Raw genomic sequence first — 21,559 nt, forward strand, 5'->3', positions numbered from 1 at the left:
TGTTGAATGTGATGTATGCTCTTGTGCTTTAGCAGTTTGATCTGATATATTTGTCTTCTTGTCTTTTATCACATTGTAAGCACTGTACTGTTACTGTGCTTTATCAAATTGTATGTATTTGTATCTCTGTGAAGCTTTTCTCCCCGGGACTCCACTGAGAATGGGCAATTTTTGGCCAAGTGGACCTTCCCAGTCAACAAATGCAATAAATGAGTAAAATAAATAATCATATCCATGTTTATTTTATTCACTTCTTTTACATCTTCAAAACAATCTCTAGTTAGTTCCCCTTCCCTTTTCATTGTTTCACTCTTACATTTCAAAAACACATTTTCTGTATAAATCCTTCTTGACAATGTAAATATATTCTATCACTTTACTTTTTATGTCGCACATTTCCTTTTACAGGTAGTTTATCTATTACCAATCTTCAAAAAAAAATCTTGACAGTCTACTTTCTTGTTATACTATATGCTTCTTACTGCTATAGCTTTATTTTTTTTCATCTGTTTGATTTTCCCATGGTTTTACATAGCAATGTTTTATCACTGCATTCTTTTTCGATAGTATCATTTTTTTTTTTATTTTCTACAAAAATATTTTTCTTGGCAACATTTTATTTCTTCATGTCTACTCTCCTTTCCTCCAAAATACCCCCAACATTTATCATACTTATATTTATACAATTTTACTACTAATCCCTCATCTTTTTCATTTATCCATGTTAACACTTTCTACAAACTTAAGGAAGCAGTATACACCACTGGGTTAATTAACCCTAAAGCTCCTTCCTCTTTATTTACATACAAAACTCTTTTTTCCTGGGTTTAATCTATAACCCCTATAAATGAAAAATGTTATCTGCAATAATTCCTTTTCAAATATGGTTGGCAACATAAATACACTTGCTAAGTATGCAATTTCCCTCATCAGTACAGAATTTATCAAATAAGCATTTTTCTGAATAATAATTCATATGTTCTCCAGAAAAGACTGGTTTGTTTTATTTCTTCTAAGCAAAGACAAGTTTGTTTTATTTTTTCTGTTGTTTTTCCCCCATGGAATTCTACTTCCATCTTTATTCTGAACTTTTTATTTTTATTTTTTTAATTAATTCATTCATTAAATTATTTATTTAACATTTGTTTACTGGGAAAGTCTGACTGGGACAGGACCCATTGTCAGCAGAGGCCCTGGGAGAAAAGCTCCAGAGGTATGTCTTTGGAATACGGGAGGAAACTGGAGCACCCAGAGGAAACCCACACAAATACAGGGAGGACATGCAAACTCTGCACAGAAGGCACCCCAGCCAGGAATCAAACCAGAGCACCCAGAGGAAACCACACGAAAGCAGGGAGGACATGCAAACTCTGCACAGAAGGCACCCCAGCCGAGAATCAAACCAGAGCACCCAGAGGAAACCACACGAATGCAGGGAGGACATGCAAACTCTGCACAGAAGGCACCCCAGCCGAGAATCAAACCAGAGCACCCAGAGGAAACCACACGAATGCAGGGAGGACATGCAAACTCTGCACAGAAGGCACCCCAGCCGAGAATCAAACCAGAGCACCCAGAGAAAACCCACATGAATGCAGGGAGGACATGCAAACTCTACACTGAAGGCACCCCAGCCGAGAATCAAACCAGAGCACCCAGAGGAAACCCACATGAATGCAGGGAGGACATGCAAACTCCACACAGAAGGCACCCCAGCCGAGAATCGAACTGAAGTACCCAGAGGAAACCACACGAATGCAGGGAGGACATGCAAACTCTGCACAGAAGGCACCCCAGCCGAGAATCAAACCAGAGCACCCAGAGAAAACCCACATGAATGCAGGGAGGACATGCAAACTCTGCACCGAAGGCACCCCAGCCGAGAATCAAACCAGAGCACCCAGAGGAAACCCACATGAATGCAGGGAGGACATGCAAACTCCACACAGAAGGCACCACAGCCAAGAATCAAACCAGAGCACCCAGAGGAAACCCCCATGAATGCAGGGAGGACATACAAACTCTGTACAGAAGGCACCCCAGCTGAGAATCAAACCAGAGCACCCAGAGGAAACCCACATGAATGCAGGGAGGACATGCAAACTCTGCACAGAAGGCACCCCAGCCAAGAATAGAACCAGGGAACCTCTTGCTTTGAGGAGATAACACTAACCACCGAATGTCATTCATTTTAAAATATATACCCCCTACCCTACCTTTACTATGTCACCTAAACTTTTACTTTTCTCTTTACTTAAAGCCATCCCTATCATCTCTAGACACTCATTTGTGCAAGTTATTATATATTTTATCCAAATTTTGTTTTTCCACAATTATTATGTCATCTGCATATGTTAACAGAACTGGGATTCTTAATCCTTCTGGGTTTTGCAATTTATTTCACATACTATGATATTCATATCTAATGCAGAGTATACAATTCATTGGACAGCCCTCTCTTATACCACTCTTCATATGTACCTCTTGGCTTAACCAGCTATTTGCAAGTATTTTAACCTTATTATGAAGATATGCTGACATATATAATTTACTAACTTTTGCAGTTATATTATATTCTTTCATTACTACCCATAAGATTTCATGTCAAATGATATCAAAAGCTTTATTAAGGTCTCTTGCCTTAATTTTCACTTCTTTTCTATTCATAATATTATCCACAATTTATTTATCATTAATAATCTTTGACAACCCTTCACCTTTAAACTATGAATACTATCTTCCATAATATGTTCCATTTTTGTTTCAAATCTCTTTTGTATTATTTTCATAAAGATCTTATAATCATTGTTATTCAATACTATAATATCAATTTTAATTGTCTTCTGTCTTTCTTCTTCCATATGAATTTAAGTATTCGACTACATAATTCTTCATACGTAAAACCTTCATTTAACCATTTGCTCAAAAATCTATACAAATATATATTTTTGCCAGTCCCTTAAATTTTATACATGTTATGCCATATTCCATCTGGTCCTCCAGCCAAATCTACATTTACTTGTCCTAATGCTTTATCTAACTCATTTAAAGATATTTCCTTTCCCAACTCTTAATTCTCTTTTTCTGTTAACTTGTTTATTTTCCATGTTGTTTTCACTACCTTCTTTTCTCTTTAAACATTTCTTGCACATACTGTATTAAGTATTCGTAATCTTTTCCTGAGTTCTTTGCATTTCTCCTTTCTCGTTTTATTTCTCGCATTAAAATACCATCTTGGTGTACTAATCTGCTTAAGTAACTCAATACTTTTCTTTTTCCTTGTAAAAATATGTTAGCTTATATAACAGTTCTTGCAATTTTTCTTGATTTCTTTCATATAATTATTTTTCTTTGTCAAAGTGCTTTCTATCATTGCTCTAAATTTCCAGTGCATTGTTTAAATGTTCTTTTATATTTTTCTTTCTTTACTTTACCACATCATAATGCCACTGTAAAAAAAACATTTTTTATGTTTTTCCTTAAATATGTATTTATTTATTTATTTATTTATTTATTTGACATTTGTTAACTGGGTTAGTCTGACTGGGCAAAGAAGCCCTTTTTCAGCAGAGGCCCGAGGAGAAAAACTCCAAAAAACAGAAAACAGAAAAAAAAATATACAACTATAACTTAACAATTATTAACAGCAAGTAATAGTAATGGTATTCCAAAAGTGAAAAACAGGCTTTAAAATGGTTTCAATACTCAAGGAGAGTTTTGGCGAAGTAAACACATAGTAAAAGTAATTAAGGCATAAAAATGTACAGTTTTATGATGATTTGGATGTCTGCAGGAAGTTTACTATAACGCAGCAGTTACAGAGATAAAGGAGAAGAAAAAGATGGGAGGGAGCAGTCAGGTAGGAGTGAGACAGAGGCAAGACCCCATTACGAGCCAGGAATCCTTTAGCAGTATTTGTGAAAGTACAAGTGGTAGCTCTTAATTCTGGTGGGGGTTTATTCCAGGTGTTAGAAACTGAATAACTATATAGAAGTTTCCTGGACAGTTTAATGGGCTTATAAACTGCCAAGAGATGTTGGTCTAAACTACAGAGACAATGTTTGGGGGTACAAGGAGAGATTAGAGTGGAGAGACCAGGATAGAGAGAGTGATTAGTAAGAATATAGTGAGTGAGATAGGATTGTGGAAGTAATAGTTGCTTTTGAGCTTCTGGCCATTGAAGATTTTGTAGGGCAATGCAGTGGTGGGAGCTGTAGGGAGGATTTGCAGCAAATCTAGCAAATGTATGGTAGGTGGGTTCAAGTCTGGCCATGACATTGGCTTGTAGGTTAGTGAGAATAAGTGCAGCATAGAAAAGGGTAGGTAGTAGATAAGCTTGAGTGAGAGAACATTTTGTATCCCTAGTCAGGTATTTTTTGTTCCTATATAATAGGTCAAGTTTTCGGTGTGTGTTTTGATGGCATGTAGAATGTGTATGTCAAATTTAAGTTGGTCATCAATAACACCACCAAGGAGTTTAGTATGGGTTTCAACTGAAATAGAAGTATTGTTGAGAGATGTGACTAAAAAGGAGGTTTTGCAATGTTGTAGATTGTTAGGGAGGAAGGGACATAGTTTTGTATTCTTGGGATTAAGTAGGAGTTCATCACTAGTTAGCCATTTCTAAACTGACAGAAGTGAGTTCTGAGTAAGAGATAGAAGGTGGGGAAGATTATCTGAACAGGATATCATGGTGGAATTGTTGGCATACTGGATAATAGATGAGTGGGGGCATGCTGCGTGAAGGTTATTAGTAAAGATGTTTAAGAGGAGGGGCCCAAGTATTAATCCTTGGGGTATGCCAGTATGAACAGGAAGGAAAGGAGAGGAGGCTGATATCCATCTGACAGACTGGAGTCTATCTGTGAGACAGCTGGTGAAACAGAGTATAGTAGACTGTGATAGATTTAACTCCTTCAGTTTAGATAGAAGCAGATTGTGGGAGACAGTGTTGAAAGCTTTCAATAAGTCAAGAAAGAGACTAGAAACTAGTTTGTTTTCATCATGAGCTTTGGCAATGGTCTGAATGCAAGCTATATAAGCAGTGGCTGTGCTATGATGAGGACAAAAACCTTGTTGTGTAGAGTGGAGTTAGAGTTTGCTGTAGAAGGTGCTCAAGGATTTGTTTATGTATACAGTTTTCCATAATTTTGGAATAGGATAGCAATGGGGTGTTAACTGGATGGATCTATGGAGTTTCCACCTTTATGGAGTGGAATAACCTAGAATTTCTTCCATATTTTGGGCACTGTGTTTTCAAGGATAGATTGACTGAGACTGATGAGCACGGAGACAGGGCAGGCAATGACATTAGAAGCAATTTTGAGAAATTGAGGGGGTAGGTTGTCAGCAGAAAGAGAGCAAAGTTTAGGTTTAGAGAGGAGTGATCTGATTTAAGCCATGGGGGCAGGTTGTAGAGAGAAGGTGAAAATAGGGGAGGTAAGGGAGGTGGGGAGGGAATCATCAGAAGAAAGATCTGAATTCTTATTCTTAGTAAGATGTTTAATAGAATCAATGAAGAATGTGTTTAGAAGGGCAGCAGTATTGAGGTTAGAGCTATTCGGGCTGGGCCTGGATGTAGATGTCTTACCTGGATAAAGAAGATTGTTAATAGTGTTCCAAAATAGTTTGGGTTGGAGCAAGGATTATTTAGTGTTTTCTGATGGTATTGTTTTTTGTCACTGTCAATGAGTTTTTTTTTTTTTTGGTACAGTTCCTGAGTTCTTTACAGTTTTGAAGATGGGTAGGGAGGTTAGTTTTTTCCAAATCTTCCAGGCCTTGTCTCTTTGTAACATTAGGGTATGGGTTGGTTGTGATAGCCAGGGCACAAAGGTAGTTTCAGTCTATTTTTTTCTGATGGGGTCAGGGAGTTTTAGGTATTGAGGAAAATTTCATTTCATTTAGAGACAGTGTCATCAAGAGGAAAGTTATTTAGGAAGGACCAGTCAAAAGAGGAAAGTATATTGTTGAATGCAGTAGGGTTGAAGTTGGAGAGTGTGTGACAGTCTTTATAGCAGTGGAGTCAATGGAGTTGTGGGGAATATCTATGGACAAAGGTGGGAAGATGGTCACTGAGAGAGTCCGGAAGAGTACATGGATTGTGATAGAGGTTAGGGTTGGAGGTGAGAATCCAATCAAGGATTGTGCCACTGTTTGTGTGTTTATTATAACAAGTGGAAGAACAGATTAGTTGAGAGAGGCCATAGAGGTTTATGCAACAATGGGGAGAGGAGGAGCTCGTAGTAGTCCAATCAATATTAACATCAACCAAGATAATGGTATCATAGGAAATAATGGTATCAGAGACCCAGGAGACAAACTTCAACCTACAAAAATGAAAAACAAATACAGCAAGGCCAAGCATCATACCACAATTACATTTATTAAGTGCTTTTGTCCAATATACGCAGGACTTCATCAGAACACATTCAAAATCAAACACCCATATTAAATACCATTTCTATCAGCCTGATTGGTCTAACAATTAACCCTAACCTTCTAATTAAAAATGCCCTACTTATAGATTCTAAAGAAAAAATACATAAATACTTAATAAACATGCAGTATTTTCTAAACAATAATATTAATAATATAAAAAATAAAATAAAAATAAAAATATATAAAGTCATCCTACAACCATCTGTCAGGAATGCTAGATTTCAGAAGCAGCTTTTAATTTCAACACACTACTAATGGAACACTGGTCATTCAACCCTGGAAAAACTGTGGTATTAGTTCTCATTTGCGACTATTGTTCCCTAAATTCTAAAAACTCATTTATAGACCCACCCCTCAGGCCATGCTCTACATGATCAATAATAATAAACTAAAAACATGCTGTTCATTGTTTTCAATATGTCTATATAAAGCATTATTCAGGTCTTTTTATTTATACTATACATTTGTTGGTATACCCTAGTTCTAAAACATTGTTTTGTCTTCCCCACATAAAGAGCCAGTCAATTTTGACACAATGTAAATGAAAAATGCACTGTGAAGAGGATGAACTGCACCGGACAACTAGAATTCCAATACCAGCTTTATTGTACGTTAAACGATAAACAAATAACATGTTTTTCGTCACTTAGATCAGACTTCATCAGACAAGAACTAACACAACAAACAACCATATATATATGCTGACCCTTTGTTTGAAATAACCAATGGGAATCTGGCAGTGCTCATAAATATGAATGAATATACTACAATACAAATATATATAACATTAAACAAGTCGGAATAAAATGCTGTGATTCACAGATATAAAATATATGTACCACTTTTAAAATAGCAAATAGTGTCATAAAATGAATTTTTAAAAACTTCGTAACTGCACCTGTTTAATAATAACAACTGATTTGTGTTGAAAAATCACCAACAATACTCCCATCTAGTGGTCAAGATTTGATATACACTGAATTTCCATTATGAATTTTGTGCTCCGTTCATATATAATAACTGTTTTGAATAATTAATAGTACCTGAATAATAAATATATGTATATTGAGATCTATGAAGTATAAAAAAAAAAAAATATATATATATATATGCAATGAATAATGATTACATATTATATATAATAATGGTATAATAGATGTTGTAAAAGAAATATATGAATAAATATATAAATATATACACAAATATAAATATAAATGGATGACCACAAAACATAAAACAATAACCCAATAAATAATATGTATATACAATATAGATGTGATAAATTGATAATATAATTTAGTAATATAATATAATATAATATAATATATGTATATACAGGCATGAAACAAGTAATAATAATAAATAAATAAATAACATCAATATTATTATTGTTGTTGAATAGAGCAAGTATATGCTAAAAAATGTGCATCTGTATTCTATACCAACACCTTAATCAAATATGTAGAAAGAATAGTGTAATATGATATAAAAAACAGCTTGTGGGAAATAATTGATTCAGAATAGGCTGTTGATAGTGTACCATAAAATGTAAATATAAATGTAAATATAAATATGAATATAAATATAAATATATGTATTAAATATATGTGTATAAAAACAATAAAATAACATGAAAATGAAAATAAAAAGAAAATAAAAAGTGTTATAATTTGGCTGCCCTTAATTTTAAAACTGGAGCAAGGGAGATATTATCATTTAACCCAGGGAATTTATTTGCTTCCAAAATGATATGCCAAAATAATTCCCTATATTCTATCTGGGTCTCCCAGAGGCCACCTCTTTCATCTTTCGCTACCTCATCTAAAATGAAAAATTTGTATTTTGCCAAAGGACAAATGTTCAAGTGTTTATATAGTGCATTGTGTTCTTTCTTCTTTTTGATATGATTCAAATGTTCATAAATCCTTCTTTTAATCTTTCTCTCGGTCTTACCAACATAGAAGGCCAAGCAGATATCACATAAAGCAATATATACAACTCCAAAAGAATTACAGTTGCTATGTGTTTTACCAACTATATCTTTTTCTCTTGCTTGAACAAAATTTTTTTCTGAATTAGTCATAAATGAACATTGTGAACACATTCCACAAGAATAAGTGCCCTTAATTTTAGTGCTTTTCTTATTTTCCCTATGTTGAGCTATCAACCAATCTTTGATGTTGCGTCCTTTTCTAAAAATGTTGTTAAAAGAATCAATCGACTTGTTGAAATTCAGGTCTGTAATATTAAGGAATTGATCCCATTCCTTAAAAAACACTTGTTTTACAATGCCTGCATCACCACTATATTGGGTGACAAATGAATGGGTGTACATTATATATTTTTTCTTCTTTTCTAATGAACCTAGTGCTTGAACGTTAGCAACAATAGAGGGATTGTGATAGCTCAATATAGGTGCAAATCTATCTTTTCTCCCTTCTATAACTTCTATTTTAATACGGTTACAAAAATCTATAGGGTAAACTCTGTTCAAAAACATACTAACCAAGAAATCAATTTCATCACTGAAATCTTGATTATTAGAAGTCATTCTTGAAACCCTAACCATTTGGCCTTTTACAATGCTCTTCTTCTGGTGTAAAGGGTGTGAACTTTTGTAGTGTAAATAGGAATTAGAAAAAGTTTTTTTCCTATACACCCTTGACTTCAAATGGTCTCCTTCTTTTTCTAACGTGATATCCAAATAATTTATGCTATCTACATTGATGTCATGGGTGAATTTTAAAAAGGCAGTAGTCCGGTTAATATACTGGATGAAATCATTTAACCTGTCAATACTGTCCTTCCAAAATATAATAATGTCATCTAAGAAGCATTTATATAGAACCCAGCAGTCTTTATAACTCCCATTATAGATATATTTGTCTTCCCATGTATTTAAAACCATATTGGCGTATATTGGAGCACACCTTGCTCCCATAGCCACCCCACTTATTTGATGAAAATATTCACCCTGAAAAAATAGATAGTTATGCTTCAAAACTAATTCCATAAGGTTTACACATACAAGAATTTTATCGTCTTTTAATGGTTTGAAAGATGTAATAGCTTCTTCAAACCAATCCATTCCTGTATTGTGAGGTATTGGACCAAACAAATCAATAACATCTATGGTCACAAAAATAATATCCTTCGTAGTGGTGATATTTTTCACTTTACCCAAAAAATCCCATGAGTCCTTTAAATATGAAATACCCCTAAACATTATATCCTTTAACTTGGTATCTATATATTTAGCTAAAGGGGAAATAACTGAACCTTCTGCAGCCACTATAGGACGTAGAGGGGGATTACCACAATTTTTGTGTACTTTGGGGATCCCAAAAATTGAAGGAATTTTTGGTTTGCTATTGTATAAAAATTCAAACATATTGTAGTCAATAAGTTCCTCCAAGAATAAATCATATAATGTTGTATAAATCCTTTTGTACCCAATATTAATCTTATTAATAGAGATATTGTCATATTTAGACTCGTCAAGTAATAGATTAAACATTTTGCCTTCATACATGATAGAGCTCATAAGGACCAATCCTCCCCCTTTATCAGGTTTCATGATTCTCAGGTTAGAATTTTCTTTTAAACTCTTGAGTAGTGAAAACTCATTTACTGTGAGGTTTGGAGCAAAATGGTTGATTTTGATTGCTTTTCTTAATTCATTCTCTATAATTTTTTCAAAATTTTTTAGTTGTGGGTGTATGGGGGGGTTCCATATACTTTTTTTTTCAATTCATCAGAATAATCTACTTCTCCTGAAATACCCTCACAAATTAACTCAAGATTCATTTTTCTCAAAAACATTTTCATGTCAATGATCGTTCTAGTAATGTCACACTTAGTTTTTGGTACAAAGTTGAGTCCCTTAGAAAACAGCTCAAAATAGATATCATCAATTTCAAGTTCTGTGTAGTTAAAAATATTAAAATTCTTGTATTTAGTACATGTACAAATGACTGAGGTGTCACCAGTGTGTTGAATATTGGTGTCAATATTGTTAATATCGAAGCTCATAATGCTCTCATTAATTGATGTTTCTACAGGGACCATAACTAATATCTCCTCCCTCTTCCTCTCCCCCCTCCCCTCCATCCTTTCTTCTGGTAGTTCTCTTCTCTTTGATTTCTGATCCTTTCTGACCTCCGAAGGGGGGGGAATTCTAAAGGGTCAAAAATGTAATGTACAAAATTAGCCTGTCCCTCTTCATTGTCCTCATTAATATCATGCCTGTATGTGTCATTGTGTAAAAATCTCTCATTTTTATAGTTAAAAATAATTCTTGGCTTTGGGTATTGGATACCCTTCTCATATTCAAATGTGTCCCTTAAGATTTTTCTTTTTTTCTTTTCTAAAATTCTCTCACATTTCACATCTATGTCTTTTCTCAAATCTAAATATTTCTTTCTCTCTAAATCAACAGTAAATAAATGGTCATTTGTGATTTTTCCATTTACAACATCAATTTGCTTCATTAAACAATCAATATCATCTTCATTGTTCTTAATAATACTTCTCAGGAGCTCAAAGCCCCGTCCGTCAAACATATTAAGCAACTTATCATAGAACTTAGTGCCTTCTTTTACATTGTTAGGGTATTTGTATATACGTAAACCCTTTGGGACTATTTTTTCCTGCAGGCACTCTTTTAAATACGCATTATCAATATTTAAAATCCTGTATTTAAATAATAAATCATTAAGTTGATGCAAATGGTCAGCATAGGTACAAATATTATCATTGTCCATACAGGAAATGTCTTTAAATGCTACTTTCCGTTTGAGCCACTCGCTAAGAGTAACATCATTGTTTTGTAAACAGTCACCTTGATTTCCAGGCAGCCTACGAGTGTTGCCATAGTTGTTCTGTTCCAAAACAGGACTGCTGTCTCGATTCACGATGTTGGGAAAATTGTTAGCTCCACTAGGACCAGTATTCGCAAATTCCATGCTGTCCCGGTTAGCCCCATTACTCATTGTCCCTCCATTGCTCTCTCCATGCATGCGTAGAGCGTTTTGATTACCCGGAGGTGTCGCGTTGCTTTTCTGACTAACCAGCGTGTTACAAACAGGAGTCAGCAGTGCAACTAACTGACTCAGTTGCCCAATAAGTGCCGTAAGTTGATCCCCTTGAGAAGTAGCAGAGCCCAAATGGGTCGGGGAAGAACTGTCCTCACTCTCCATGGAAAAAAATAATAAACAAAATATGAAGCGCAGTGCAATAACAAACTAGTAAATGAAAAATGCACTGTGAAGAGGACGAACTGCACCGGACAACTAGAATTCCAATACCAGCTTTATTGTACGTTAAACTTTAAACAAATAACACGTTTTTCATCACTTAGATCAGACTTCATCAGACAAGAACTAACACAAAAAACAACCATATATATATGCTGACCCTTTGTTTGAAATAACCAATGGGAATCTGGCAGTGCTCATAAATATGAATGAATATACTACAATACAAATATATATAACATTAAACAAGTCGGAATAAAATGCTGTGATTCACAGATATAAAATATATGTACCACTTTTAAAATAGCAAATAGTGTCATAAAATGAATTTTTAAAAACTTCGAAACTGCATGAAAATGATTTCTTGGTTAGTATGTTTTTGGACAGAGGTTACCCTATAGATTTTTGTAACCGTATTAAAATAGAAGTTATAGAAGGGAGAAAAGATAGATTTGCACCTATATTGAGCTATCACAATCCCTCTATTGTTGCTAACGTTCAAGCACTAGGTTCATTAGAAAAGAAGAAAAAATATATAATGTACACCCATTCATTTCTCACCCAATATAGTGGTGATGCAGGCATTGTAAAACAAGTGTTTTTTTAAGGAATGGGATCAATTCCTTAATATTACAGACCTGAATTTCAACAAGTCGATTGATTCTTTTAACATAATTTTTAGAAAAGGACGCAACATCAAAGATTGGTTGATAGCTCAACATAGGGAAAATAAGAAAAGCACTATAATTAAGGGCACTTATTCTTGTGGAATGTGTTCACAATGTTCATTTATGACTAATTCAGAAAAAATTTTGTTCAAGCAAGAGAAAAAGATATAGTTGGTAAAACACATAGCAACTGTAATTCTTTTGGAGTTGTATATATTGCTTTATGTGATATCTGCTCGGCCTTCTATGTTGGTAAGACCGAGAGAAAGATTAAAAGAAGGATTTATGAACATTTGAATCATATCAAAAAGAAGAAAGAACACAATGCACTATATAAACACTTGAACATTTGTCCTTTGGCAAAATACAAATTTTTCATTTTAGATGAGGTAGCGAAAGATGAAAGAGGTGGCCTCTGGGAGACCCAGATAGAATATAGGGAATTATTTTGGCAAATCATTTTGTTGGCAAATAAATTCCCTGGGTTAAATGATAATATCTCCCTTGCTCCAGTTTTAAAATTAAGGGCAGCCAAATTATAACACTTTTTATTTTCTTTTTATTTTCATTTTCATGTTATTTTATTGTTTTTATACACATATATTTAATACATATATTTATATTTATATTCATATTTATATTTACATTTATATTTATATTTTATGGTACACTATCAACAGCCTATTCTGAATCAATTATTTGCCACAAGCTGTTTTTTAGATCATATTACATGATTCTTTCTACATATTTGATTAAGGTGTTGGTATAGAATACAGATGCACATTTTTTAGCATATACTTGCTCTATTCAACAACAATAATAGTATTGATGTTATTTATTTATTTATTATTATTACATGTTTCATGCCTGTATATACATATATTATATTATATTATATTATATTATATTACTAAATTATATTATCAATTTATCACATCTATATTGTATATACATATTATTTATTGGGTTATTGTTTTATGTTTTGTGGTCATCCATTTATATTTATATTTGTGTATATATTTATATATTTATTCATATATTTCTTTTACAACATCTATTATACCATTATTATATATAATATATAATCATTATTCATTTCATATATATATATATTTTATACTTCATAGATCTCAATATACATATATTTATCATTCAGGTACTATTAATTATTCAAAACAGTTATTATTTATGAATGGAGCACAAAATTCATAATGGAAATTCAGTGTATATCAAATCTTGACCACTAGATGGGAGTATTGTTGGTGATTTTTCAACACAAATCAGTTGTTATTATTAAACAGGTGCAGTTATGAAGTTTTTAAAAATTCATTTTATGACACTATTTGCTATTTTAAAAGTGGTACATATATTTTATATCTGTGAATCACAGCATTTTATTCCGACTTGTTTAATGTTATATATATATTTGTATTGTAGTATATTCATTCATATTTATGAGCACTGCCAGATTCCCATTGGTTATTTCAAACAAAGGGTCAGCATATATATATATATATGGTTGTTTGTTGTGTTAGTTCTTGTCTGATGAAGTCTGATCTAAGTGATGAAAAACGTGTTATTCGTTTAACGTTTAACGTACAATAAAGCTGGTATTGGAATTCTAGTTGTCCGGTGCAGTTCGTCCTCTTCACAGTGCATTTTTTGTTTACTAGTTTGTTATTGCACTGCGCTTCATATATTGTTTATTAATTTTGACACAATGCCAAACAGACCACTACTTTCCAACCACAATTATATTCCCTTTTCAAATGAATGTATCCATAATTGATCAATTGCACAGAATCAGCCTCCAAAATGTATTTACACTGGGTGCATTGTCCACACTTGGACATTTTCCCACCCAGGTCAATAATACTATCTCTCTCCGTCACATTTTTTATACACATATCTCTTTTATAAACAATTTTTGGGGCAACTCCTACAGTTTTTACGTAATCAGGGTCTGTCTGGAAAACACACCAGTTTTTCTCAACTACAGACTTAATGTCATAAAAATCACTATTAAATGTCAAGACCAATGCCCTGCTAAGATCTTGTACTTCAGCATTCCCCACCAGGACCATGTCTGAAGAACTGGATTTCTCTCCAGAACCCAATAAGGGAACAAAATACCCATTAGACCTCCTGAAAAATTCAATCCAGAAAGGAATTGGGGCACCCTCTTTTTTGAAACATATATTTTAGAATCCTGTTTTGCTGCTTAAAATCCTTATCATTAGGTACCATCTTTCCCAACTTAACACACTGTTCTTTTACTAAGGATTTCTTTTGGTGGCTAGGGTGCCAACTTGTATAATGCAGTAAAGTGTTCTAATAAGTAGGTTTTCTATAAATGCTAGACTCAAACCTGGCCATTGATCTATTTTTAGACATGGTAACATCCAAATAAATGACATAGTCACCTGATGTAGCCATAGTCAACCTCAAAAAACTAGCAGTATCATGGAGGTAGCCAATAAACTCCTCCAGCCTGATTCTAGTATCAGTCCAAAAGATAATTATGTTATCCAAAAATCTTGCATAAAATGACCAGGACTTCCTATAGTCCAGATTAAAGACATAGTTCAACTCCCAAAAGGCCAACACTGTGTTAGTAAAACTGAGGGCACACACCGCCCCCATGGCCACCTCTTTCTTTTGTCTAAATAACTTGTGTCAATGTAAATTGTTTTCCAGCACTACCTCCATTAAAGGTCTAAGCATCAAAACCCTATCATGGTCCAGCCCAGAATGCTGGCACAAATATTCATAAAACCATTCAGTTCCTATATCATGAGGAATGACCAAATAAAGACTGACCACATCAATAGTCACAAAGATTACATTTTCATTATAAAATTCCCGAAAGACTTGATAAAAAATCCCATGAATCCTTCAAACATGAGGGGTGTATTATTAATATAGTCTTAGTATAGTGGTCTATAAATTGGGCCATATAATAGGTTTTAGAAGCCCTAGCATCCACACTTGGTCTAAAGAGGGGGTCAGATAGATCCTTGTGTAACTTTGCTATGCCTAAGATACCTGGCGTTCTAGGATCCTTCACCTGCAAATCACTATATTCTGAGGGGGAAATTTAATTAAGTAATAAATCCTCTAGTCAATTTTATGATAGGCTATATTCATCTCATTAATGCAAGATTCCTCATAAGTATCAGTAAATACTAAAGAAAACATCTTATTAGTGTAATCATTCTTATTTATAACCACAGTACCCCTTCCCCTGTCAGGTTTCATGACTCTAATATTGGCACTATTACATATCTCCTTCAATAGTAGTGCTTCTTCCTTAGTCAAATTGTTGAAGTCTTGACTCCTTTTAGAATTAAATAACTTCCAGATCTCAGACTCACAAATTTTCCAAAAATGGAAACAACCAGAAAATGTGGAGGGTTGAATGTAGTAGATCTTTTACAGTAGATACCACTCTATTATTATTTTTCTGTTCCTTAAAATAAAATGCCAAGTTTAATTTCCTAAAGAACAACTTTAGATTAACAAGTAAATCATCAATTCTGGCTCTCTGTGCAGGAGCAAAAGTGAATCATTTTTCAAATATATTAGCACACGTTCCAGAAATTTGTTCATCACTGAAATTATATATCCTAAAATCTCCACTTGTATTAAAAATATCACACATATTAGCATTGTTTAATTTAGTATCAACATCTTCATCATACATTAAATCAAGTGGGCATTGCCCTGCCCCCCTTTCCCCTCCCCCTCCATGCACCCCTCTGTCCCTCCTGAAAATAAGGTACATTCGATGTTTGACATGACTGGCAACCTTCTGGTTCCTCAGCCTCTTGGACCTCTTCAGAGGGGGATGCACTAAAGGGATAGCCACCTCAGAATAAGTTGCACAATAGTTAATGTCTTCATTAACCTCCAGATTTCCTGGTGTAATAAATGACTCTTTACTAAGGGGGGGGGTAGGGGGTAGGCAGTCCCATTTTCATATTCCTGCTAATCCCTTAAAAGCTTTTTTTTTTACTTTTTTATCCTTAAATTCAGTAATCATCTGATCCACTTTAACAAATAAACTAAACATGTTTCTTAGATTCAAAAAGTAGAGCAGAATGTAATGATTTATCCAACCCAATAATAGTCTCATTCAAAATGGCCATATTTCTGTCATTATCTTTAATTAAAACCTGGAAAAGTTCACAGCCGTATTTATTGAAATGTAAAATTAACTCACAATGCAGTTTACAGTGCTGTACAAGCCCTGAAAGGTATTTACAACATCTTAGACCTTTGGGTATTTGTTCAGCTCATATACACTCCCATAGATAACTATTCTCCAGCTGTAATTGCCTATATTTTCAAACTGCTTGTTCAAGCAACTTCAATTGCTTCTCCACAGGTCCCAGACTCTCTGACTGTGGAATATTCAAAAACCATACATTTCCTGTCTGTCGCCGCTGTCAATCAATTGATTCATAGAATCCGATTGACTGTTTAAAGTTCATGGTGATCTTTGAGCTGAGGTAACACCAGCGAATGAAAAATCTGCACTAGTACATATCAGCTGGGAATTCAACATCTCTTGGCTATATGGCTGCCCAGAATAGTCTCTAATAGCAGTGACATTAAAGACGTTTTGTGTTAATTGTTCCACTAAAGCAGTTAAATTCTCAATGGATCTTTGCAAATCAATAAACGAAGCATGAAAGTCTACAGGTAAAGGGTAGCTCAATTACTCAGCTCCATCCATAATCACAAACCAATCCAAAATACACAAAAGACAAAGGTAAACCTATAAAAATGAAAAACAAATACTACAAGGCCAAGGACCATACCACAAGTATATTTATTAAGTGCATTCGTCTGACATATGCAGGACTTCATCAGAATAAATTTAAAAACCAACAGCCATATTAAATACCATTTCTATCAACCTGACTGGTTCAACAATGAACCCTAACCTAATTAAAAAGGCACTATTTATAGATTCTAACATTTCAATTGACAGTTTTTGCATCATATCCCATTTCCCCACAGATATAACATTTTTATCACAGTTACTTATCAAATGTCCTTCTTTTCCACAAAATAACATGTTTTTGTTTGTCCCCAGTATTTTACAGCAGCCTTATTCCCCTCCACATTTATCATGCATGGTATATTATCTATCTATCTATCTATATGTATATATATATATATATATATATATATATATATATATATATATATATATATTTATATATATTCCCTATTGGTAGTACAAAGCATAAAAATTAAGGAATGGAATCTGGAAAATAATGCTATTTAGGAGATATGTCATAGTGTGAGAAATAGTTTGTAGGGTAGTAGTTCCTGATAGGGACTATTTGAGTAGTACAGAATAGCTGAGTTAAGCAGTGAGGGGATGAGGTGTGGCAAGTTAGGAGGAGAGCAGAAAAAAATTTATGTGATACAGGGACAGAAAAAGAGAGCTTCCTCCGCGGAGGTAACTGCACGGCTTAAGATAAATAGTCAAAAAATTCAAAGACAGCCAGCAGACAGAATCCTGGTGAATAAATCAATTTATTGGAGAATAAAATCCATCCAGTAAAGACAGCAAAAGCACACAGACTGGTTTTGGCTGGTTAATGCACACAGCCTTCTTCAATGTAAAACAAATAAATCAAAAACTGTCATTTAAATACCCAACAAAAGAATGTGATTGGTTACGCTTAAAACTGCTCATTTAATCCTGGTGGAAATAAACCACCTAATTTAATGATCCATTTTTTCTCTTTGGAACTAAGTAGAGAATGCCAGCCAGTTTTGTTTTGTTTATTACCCTTAATAGTGTCAATTATGGTAAATAAAAAGTTAGCAGTTGGATGAACTACCTGATGTTTGAATAGAGCATTATGTACTCTGCCCTTCTTAATATTACTGATTTGTTCTGAGATCCTAAGTCTTAATGGTCTGGACGTTTGTCCCACATAAAATGCCCCACATGTGCATATAGCCAGGTAAATAACCCAATCTGTACTGCAATTAGCAAAAAACCTAATATCATACACTATAGGAGAATTTTTGCTAGAAAATTGCTTTGTTTTGCATATTTTGTTGCAGTTAACACAATGACCACAGGGGTAACAGCCTAAAGGAATACTACCTGTAAGTGTAGTCTGAATCGGTTCCAAATTGCCACGCTCATGTGTGTTTATAATGATTAAAGCAACTACTTAAATTCCTGCCTTTTCTGAAAGAAAAAAGGCATTTGTTGGGAATAATGTCAGATATTTCATGATCATATTGCAAGATGTTCCAATGCCTGTATATGCTTACTTTCTTGGATGTTTTAGTTACCAGATTACCTGATAATACCTTAGGGACTAAAGTTTATAGAAAACATCCAGAATATAATACGATCCTACATGCTCCACATATTGCCAAATATACCCAAATCACAATTTATCAGATGAGTTCTCTTATCAGGAACAATGCAGAGATCTCACCAATAGATTCAGATGTTGCAATATGCTCTGTATGAGGTTGTCAAAATTCCTACCATAAGTGGTGGTGAACCTGATTGGTTGTGAAACCATGTTATCCTGTTCCTTGTAGGACAATAACTCATCCCTACTCATTTTACCAGCGTTATTACTGGCATCGAAAACATGGCCTATTTTGTAATCCCTACATCTGAATCTATTGGTGAGATCTCTGCATTGTTCCTGATATGAGAACTCATCGGAACAAATCCTTTTCATTCTGATAAATTGTGATTTGGGTATATTCTTGGCAATATGTGGTGGGTGGAAACTTGAAGCATGTAGGATCGTATTATATTCTGGATGTTTTCTATAAACTTTAGTCCCTAAGGTATTATCAGGTAATCTGGTAACTAAAACATCCAAGAAAGTAATAACATTGATGTCATAATGTAATGTGAACTGAAGACCCCATTTACTATTGTTTAAATATGCCAAAAATTCAAACAATTCATCAAGTTCCCCTGTCCATACTGACCAACAGTTATCAAGGTAGCGTCTCCAGATATCCAATTGATTCAGATACATATTATTGTGGTTGTTGTAAATAAGATCTTCTTCAACATAAGCCATAAATAAATCGTCATAAATGGGGGCAAATGATGACCCCATAGCCGTTCCTTTGGTCTGCCAATAACAAGTTTCTTGGTAAAAAAAGACATTGTTTGTTAATACATGAGCAGCCATATCAAGCAAAAATTCATTGTATTCAATTCAATATAAACCTGAAATATTCAATCAGTAGGACAATGCCTCAAGACCACCAGAATGAGGAATATTGGTATAAAGGGCACTAACATCAAAGGTACACATACGCCATTCTGGTTCAAGTTGTGATTCCGAAATAATTTGTAAAAAATTAGTTGTGTCACGTAAACGTGACCGTATCAAAGACAGCAAAGGTTTGATTTGTTTGGTGAGAAAAAGGGACAGAGGTTTGGTAGCCCCTACCTGACACAATGGGCCTACCTGGGGGATGAATGGGATCTTTGTGAATCTTAGGCAAAAAGTAAATATATTGGTTCATGGGATCGTGAACCAAAAGTTGATGCATCACTTCATTGTCAATGATAGACGCTTCCGTGGCATGCAACAAAAACTCCTCAATTTCTTTTTTAAACTTCATGGTGAGATTAATAACCATCTCAGCATAATATTTCCTGTCTGATAGTTGTCTTTTAGCTTCTTGGTCATAGTAGAGCCAATTCAAGATCACAACAGCTCCACTTATGTCAGCTGAAATAATGACAATATTATGATTATTCTGTAAATCTTGTATAGCATATTTTTCTTGAGTAGAAATATTATTAGATTTCAAACGAGACAGAGCCATGATTGCAAGAAGTGAGACTTTAGTGATGTCTTGAAAAGTGAGATGGATGGTGCAGAGGAGATACTTTGGGGGAGGTTATTCCATTCCCTAGCAATGGTGTGGGGGAACAGACTTTTCCCTGCAGTGTTATTGGCTTGGTTATGCAGAGCAGGGTTTTGTTGGATGAGCGTACAGGGCGATTTGCAGAATATTGGTTTAGAAGTTGGTTTAGGGTTGGGGTTTTCTGAGGGTTCTTAATTATGTTGAAGGTGAGGACTCATTGGTGATAGTTAATTAGCTGTGGGAGTTCTAACCACTGTAGTTGCTTCAGGACAAGACAGTGATGACTTCTAAAAGTGGAGTTGTTAGCGAATTTTGAAATTTTATTGTAACATGACCCTAGTTTGTTTAGGTCTGTTTTCCTGATATGAATTAGGATTGGTGATGCATACATTAGGGCAGACAATAGGTGGGTTTGGGCTAAGGAGATTCTAGCTTGGTCCAATAGGAACTGTTTGTGTTTGTATAGGGTTCCTAGTTTCTTATGTACCTTTGTGATGTTTGTGAGATATGGACAAAAATGTTATTCTTAATATATCTATATTTGTTAAATATAATTTGTTAAATTTATTACCTCCTTATCATACCTTCAAAACAAAATCCTTTATTTTTCTCTTTATTTATACTCAAACAAATTTCCATCCATACTTCACTTTTTACAATTAATACAATGCCATCCACATAATTATATAATATTGGAAGGTGTACTTCCTTCGTCACTTTGTATCCATGGCTACTTGACATTTTATTAATTTCCTTTATGATTACATTCATAAATAATGAGAAAATTACACTGCTAGCTGGGCAGCCCTGCTTTATTCCACATTCTAGTTTTATTTCTTCCCCATCCAGCCATTTACATTTAGTTTCACATAGTTCCTTTCATAAATAGATTTTATTACTTGTAATATTTTTTGCTTACGTTACATGCCTGCAAAATTACCCGCAATGATTTATATTGAATATTATCATAGGCTTTGCCTATACCCCCTATCACAACCTTTGCTTCTACATTTTATTTATGATATCATCAGTTATTTCTTTTATTATCCATAATAACTATTGACTTCCTTTTCTTCTGAATCCATTTTGGTCATATATTCTACCATTTTTGTAAGCTTTTAGTTATTATTCTCATAAAAATGTTATAATCCATATTATTATAAGTCTCCAGTGTTTTATCTCCTCTTTATTTCCTATTTTAAATACAAATTTTAAACTCCTGTACATATCTTTCTCTTTAATAACAGTTTCCAACTTCTATAATTTTTTTGCCTCTCTTTCATTTATATTATACATATCATATTCAATTCC

The 21,559-nt window shown here is 34.0% G+C and overlaps 1 protein-coding gene across 1 annotated transcript in view; it reads left to right on the top strand.

Moving 5' to 3' along the window:
- Window positions 1-21,559, top strand: part of LOC122798671 (zinc-binding protein A33-like) — a 1,060,809-nt gene that overhangs the window by 419,980 nt on the left and 619,270 nt on the right. The gene's annotated exons all lie outside the window — the stretch shown is intronic.

The sequence above is a fragment of the Protopterus annectens genome, chromosome 3.part1 (genome assembly GCF_019279795.1).
Source record: "Protopterus annectens isolate FY-2018-M chromosome 3.part1, PAN1.0, whole genome shotgun sequence".
NCBI lineage: Eukaryota > Metazoa > Chordata > Ceratodontiformes > Protopteridae > Protopterus > Protopterus annectens.